The sequence below is a fragment of the Pollicipes pollicipes genome, unplaced genomic scaffold, assembly GCF_011947565.3.
Source record: "Pollicipes pollicipes isolate AB1234 unplaced genomic scaffold, Ppol_2.1 Scaffold_6138;HRSCAF=7277_pilon_pilon_pilon, whole genome shotgun sequence".
NCBI lineage: Eukaryota > Metazoa > Arthropoda > Thecostraca > Pollicipedomorpha > Pollicipedidae > Pollicipes > Pollicipes pollicipes.
In genome coordinates, this window is record NW_023596818.1 from 17144980 (window position 1) to 17151235 (window position 6256).

General features: G+C 47.2%; 2 non-coding genes across 2 annotated transcripts; one reads left to right on the forward strand and one right to left on the reverse strand.

Moving 5' to 3' along the window:
* Positions 1-1664: 1664 nt before the first annotated feature.
* On the forward strand, positions 1665-1746 carry TRNAS-CGA (transfer RNA serine (anticodon CGA)). Its single transcript has one exon. It is a non-coding gene; the product is annotated as a tRNA-Ser (tRNA).
* Positions 1747-5634: 3888 nt separating this feature from the next.
* Positions 5635-5707, reverse strand: TRNAM-CAU (transfer RNA methionine (anticodon CAU)). The gene has a single exon. It is a non-coding gene; the product is annotated as a tRNA-Met (tRNA).
* Positions 5708-6256: the final 549 nt, after the last annotated feature.

Genomic DNA, 6256 nt, shown 5'->3' on the forward strand with positions numbered 1-6256 from the left:
GGCTTAAACTAATATGCATGACTGCAGACGAGTGGATTTATCATTTACCGAAAACAACGAAGGTTTTAATTCGTGCAATCGAGCAAACACATAAGCAACTGCTTAGATGTACATTTACACTTTCGTTTAACAAAACTTGGATCGATGAAAGCATACTGCCTAAGTACACGAATATATATATATATATATATATACATATATAGATATAGATATATATATATATATATATATATATATATATATATATATATATATATATATATATATGAACTTGTAATACATAGCCAGACACCAGAATGTAAGTCGACTATATCCAAGGAGTTTTTCGCACCTGTTCTACTATGACGACTTCCAAGACTGCCCCCCCCCCATTTTGAAAAATCGACACCCGTGCTGATCGGAGCATCATCCATGTAACGTTCAACGTGTACGTGATATGGGCTGTTGGGCGAATCCCGTGATGTTGACCTATGACATACGGATGTAACATAGCACGTGAGTGGAGACATCTGGATATGCCCGAGATAGTTTGACGAATTTGACACGTAGAGAACAGGCGCGTAGCAGCATCGCAATTATGCATTGTTGGCGCTACGTGTGCTAGTGAAGTCCACATTTTGTGTGTCACTGTCCAGTGTTAAAGATTGGATTATTTTGACAGCCTAAGATAAAGTTAGAACATGCTTTGACATTTTTCAGATTACCCAGCACACAAGAACAGGTGGTAACGGGGCCGTTAGCCAATACACCACGATTATATTGACGGCGCTCAATCTTTCGAGCTTCGTTCGTCCTCAGAAGTCTTGCGACACACAATAATCACAGGGGATGAGCACAGCCCGAAGTACTAGATGCCGTCAATATAATTGTTGTTGAGTACTACAACGTCGTTTAACCATTATCTCCTGGCATACCAAAGGTCGCAAAAGTAGCGTAAGAACTTTGAACTCAAAGCTCTGTTCTTGCTACCACATCTGTATAGTCTGCGGGATTAAGCAACATGAACAGTGCTGGTTGTGTTGACAATACAACGAAATATTGCAAGCAAATGACTGACACAACAAGATGGTATGTTAAAAGGATGCACACACAATGGATCTCTGCCATTTTACGGGGCTTCGTCAATTAACAGGGCAATGTAGTTATTTGCAGGAAGGGCTCGGCGATCCATCGAAGGACAGGGCTTTGGTAATTTCTGGTTCCAAGGTGGCTGGGCTACTCTTGCTCAGCGGCCCACCGGTAAAGCGGCGCGAGTTTTTGCAAGGGAGAAATACGCAAATTTGCAGCCAGTTAAGTTTTAGGACACGTTGGGCCGCAGATAATCAGGGAGAATTATCCACAATGCTGAAAAATTGCCTGCAATGGCGTTCGGCACTGCCAACACGGAGAATTAGCGCAGAGACTCATCCACACCGAGAAGGGATCCCGGATAACTTTTAGAGCATGGGCAAGACGGCGAATCTTTTTTTCGCCACGCATAGCTACGACTGTCGGCTGTGCACGGTACATGGAACACGAAACTGGGGACAATATCCGGAGTTGCTGGACGTAAATAAAGGATCTCCGTACATGACTATCGGAGAGATAAACATGCGTAATATAATTTTCCCTTGGTTGTACGCGATATTGCTGGCAAAGCATTGCGAGACGAAACTCTCGCTGTAGCAGTCGTGGCCGAGTGGTTAAGGCGTTGGACTCGAAATCCAATGGGGTCTCCCCGCACAGGTTCGAATCCTGTCGGCTGCGGGGGTTTTATGGGCATAAAAGCCAAATGGGTAGCATCTTCTACTCCCATCTGTGTGCCCAGTATCATATCCCAGTAGCTCCTGGCTGCAGCTTTGAACGCGGGAGCACTATTAACGACTTCTGCACTCACCAACGCTTGATAAACGGGTGCCCTAAGCGGTGCGTCAAATTCTCTTTAAATAGCTCATCGTGAGTTCTGCTCTACGCCTGGGGCGCCTTTACGTACCATTTTACGTGGCTAAGGCCCGGCGTGTTGTACACGAGATCAGCTTCTTAAAACATAACGTTGAATATGTCTCGATCTTGGGCTGCACGGTTTTAGTTGTTTATTTGTTGACTTGTTCGTTCGTTGCCAACAGAGCGGCACTCCAGTAACAGGCGGCGACTTTTGAACAAAGCACAATAAAGACAAACCATACAGTAGTGTGAACATCACTTGATGACATATCCCAGAACTAAGTGAAGGTGCTGTAGGGTCAAAGCATACTTTATCACTTGAACTCTAAAAACGCCAAAACTGTCATGAAAGTGGTCCGTGCTAGTGTTGCTAGATAACAAAGTGTTCTCAACGCTTAGCATTGTTCACAACAGAACGCGCTGCACTGTTCGAACATCAGCGCGATGTACAGCGAACAGACTTCTGTGCGGGTCGATCGAGGCGGCCCAAGCAAGCGAAAACAGCTTAGCTAGTTTTAAGAGCCAGTGTGTCTTGGGAGATGTGTCACAGGAAGTGTGAATCATGCTGCACTCTTCGCGCTGCTACGGGTGGGATGTTTAAATGAAACGGAAGTCTGTCATAAGGAAGATAAGCTGTTTGCCCAGAGAACGTATGAGTAAGTAACCAAATAAGAAACTTTGCTGCAGTTGGCCAACACGCACTGTGTGGCAGCTGGCAGCCCCCGTTCAGACCACGCTGCAATATTCTCAAACCGATCACTAGTTTGCAAAATACGCTTCCATCACTGGACTTCAGTTGGATTTTGACCTGCTCTGGTGTTGACTTGGAAGGACCTAATGAGGCGACCGAGTGCTCAATTGCCCCTACTGACTTTATCGGAGAGATGTGAAACGAAGGCTAGTCTTGTATCCAGCGTTACGCCTAAGTCCTTAATTTTACTCACATGTTTACCCTCGGTGCTATCGATGAAGTACTTATTCTGGACGGGAGCACGCTTGGGAGTCATCGTGAACATTTTATATCTCACAGGGTTGAGGGTCAGTCCCCCCCCTCCCCGCCTGACCGACCACGCTACCTGATTATCGAGGCATGCAAAAGGTAGCCGAATTCAATGACGCGCGCAAAATGGTTACTAAACAGCAAAAAGGAGGGGAGCTAAGAGTGATTCTTCCGGGACGCCGGAGACCACCAATTTCCAATCGGAAGTTTTTTTTCTGTTGACGATAACCCTCTGACGTCTGTCGGACATATACGAGACAAACCATTGTAGGGCAGACTCCCTCAAATGGTATGAATGTTTTGTGTTATGGATTGGGAGCTTGGGCATTCCGCGGCAAATCAACAGATCGAAGGGTCAGTTCTACACCCTCATCTTTCAGATTGTTTTATATAAATGGGTAACTGAGAACGTCGGGTGCGTTGAAGACGCCTGTGACATTGTCAGGCCTCAGTGAAGCGGTTTCGGAGTCACAGCGTCCGGCATTTCGTGCTCTGTGTTTGAAAGGCCTCTCGTTCGGCAGGGATTACTATTCCTTCGATAAATTAAAATTGTACAAACCCATGCGTCAAAATAAGTGAAAGCCTTTCAGACTACGTGTGTACCGTGCTTGAAATCGTCATTGTACAATAAATGTGGACCGCGGCGTTATAAATGCTAGTAATGCATCCATAACCGTTATCCTACGCGGTTTGCAATCTTCTCATTTGCAAATGAAGGTGTGGTTAACAGTTCGGAAATGTTTGGAAACAATGATGCAATAAGGGACCACGCGTCATTCGCCTCCGCCGCCGCGCGGAATCCTCCGCGCGTCTTTCTGCACAGTCCGCGGAAAATGAGTGCATTACGACACGACGACTGACATGCACGTGGCAATCGACTCAGTGCGCTAGCGACTCAGACTAACTCACTCTAACTCATCAAAACTTTTGAAAACAAGCCACCCCTACTTCCCTCGCAATGTCTGAATCTAACTCGCGGACAATGACAGTTGGAGCACTCACTGGAGTTATTCTGTGAGCCTTCAGTGTCCAATTGACAGCCTTGGCCGCAGCCCATCTTATGCTAAGGCCATTCTCTGCCCGAAGGATTTCTCCTATGGTACGAAGAAACATGTCGTCTGCACATTAGCCTTGCCCTGCAGGACATGGCATAGGTACTCAGCAGAGATGGCATGGTCGGAATGGAGGCCCCACAGGCTGGCACCGTCAGCAACCCTTTTCAAGATCCTCCAGCCCCGTCGAAAGAGCTTTTCCCATCGGATATGACAATGTGATGTCAATCGCACTCCACGCCAAGGGAAGTCTTCCCCACGAAATCAAATATTCAAAGAGTTGAGCCTCCGTTGCACTGCGCAGCTGATTCTTCCAAAAAGTAACATATCTTTTTGTCATACTTGAAATGAGGCTTTTCACTTCCTGTATAAGGTACTGTACAGATGTATGGACCGCAAAGTGCTATGTTTATTCGCGCCTGACAGCGCGCGATAGCTTATACGCGTAATCTGTCCAAGTTGTGGTCAATACACCACAAAAAAGCGCCGTGCATCGCAATGCATTCCAATGAAACTAATAAACTTCGTCCTGGAAGAAGAAAGTGTCGCTTTCTGAAAAGTCTAGAATAATGAAAACTTCGTTCTCGGGTAGTGCATAGTTCATATCTTTCCAAGCGGATAACCGACTATTTATCTTTGAACTTTGAGGACCAAACTACGCCCTCTGACATCAAATGAGAAAAAGATCAACATCACATCTGAAAATTGCCTTTCGCGCCTTGCAAAATTTCATTTAGTCCTAATTATTATTTTTGTGCAATGACGATTTGAAGATTGGCACCCAGCTATTCAGGACAGTTTTCTGATCATTTGAAGGTACAGATTCACCAAAGTTGTTGCTATCACCTTTTATGAAACAGGCGACTTCCAGCAACGCACGTCAAACCTCGCGCCACTCGCAGCGGCATCGTCATCATCTGGCGTCTGCTGTTGAAAACCGGCAAACAGCTTATATTTGGACTGGGAGGCATACATACGTATTATCTCAGGCGGCACGTCGCAGTGCTTGCAGTCCAGAGAACCTGATTTCGAGTTATATCCCCAAGGAAGACTTGACTACCCATTAACGCGAAACTTATGAGGGAATTCAAGATCAAGAATATGATGTCAATGGCTCAGGCCACCTTAACCCGTGGACAAATAAGTTAACGTGCGCGATGTGTGTGATATTTTCGCAGTTAATTTAGTTCGCGACTTAATCTCGTACCTTTTCATAACTTTTTATTGCCGACTCAGCGGACTGGAATTATTTTTCATTTGTGGTCGGTGAACTGAACCGACACTCATCCAATTCGTTCTTTCGACCGCAGCAACGAAATATCAGCGATGTGGCAGCTCCCCAGGCAAGCAGATACCACCCTGAATATCCACGAACCGTCGTGTCTGACCCAGGCCGCACCTCCAGCTAGCTGAACAGCGAGGTAGGGTTCACGCACGCGAACGAGAACCTTCTTTAGTTCGACATCCCGTCCCGGAAGAGTCTTGGAACAGAAGCTGAGCCAAATGCGAGAAAGCGCCAAGGCGCTGGGCGTCGTGAAGGACCTCCACGGTCTCAGTTGAATGAGGTGTGCGTTACGTAGGGGATGGGTTGCGATGTGGTCGTGACTTTCTGAATGACGTTATACGAGGAACACCAAGACATTTGCCCGTCTTAAAACGTGCCCCGGGTGAGGATCGAACTCACGGCCTTCAGATTATGAGACTGACGCGCTGCCTACTGCGCTACCGAGGCCCGCAGTACGCAAAATCAGTGGTGTGGGAACGGGGAGGGGGGGGGGGGGGGAGGCAGGGGGCAGAGGCGCTATGCCCCCCCCCCCTCCACTTTTCAATGTGAGGGAAGCAGTGTTAAATGCCCCCCCCCGCACTCATCAGATTGAGGTTGCGTTTAGCTTACTTTTGCACTACATGAAACATACATGCCGACTTGCCTAGTTCACCAGCCATCACCATCATGATACGTCATGTTTTCCGCCTGCTTATTCCGCTTGCTTATTGGCTATCGCTTTGTGTCACGGCCACAGGCCGACGTCGCGCGGCGTATGGAGACTGCAACGCCGGGCGTCGAGGCTGTTGTTTGATCTGGGGAGGGCGCCTATGTAGTGCTCGGGGGCGGATTCAAGATTTTGTCAAGTAAAGGGGGGAAATACGGAATTTTGCGGGCCCCCTAGAGTTTGGGCCCCCGAAAAATTCTCGCATTGCAGCCATCAGAGTCAAAGCGTCTATGATGTGTTTCCCTGCATGTTGTTTAAGTATGTTGGTTTTTAGGCGGGAACCCATCTTA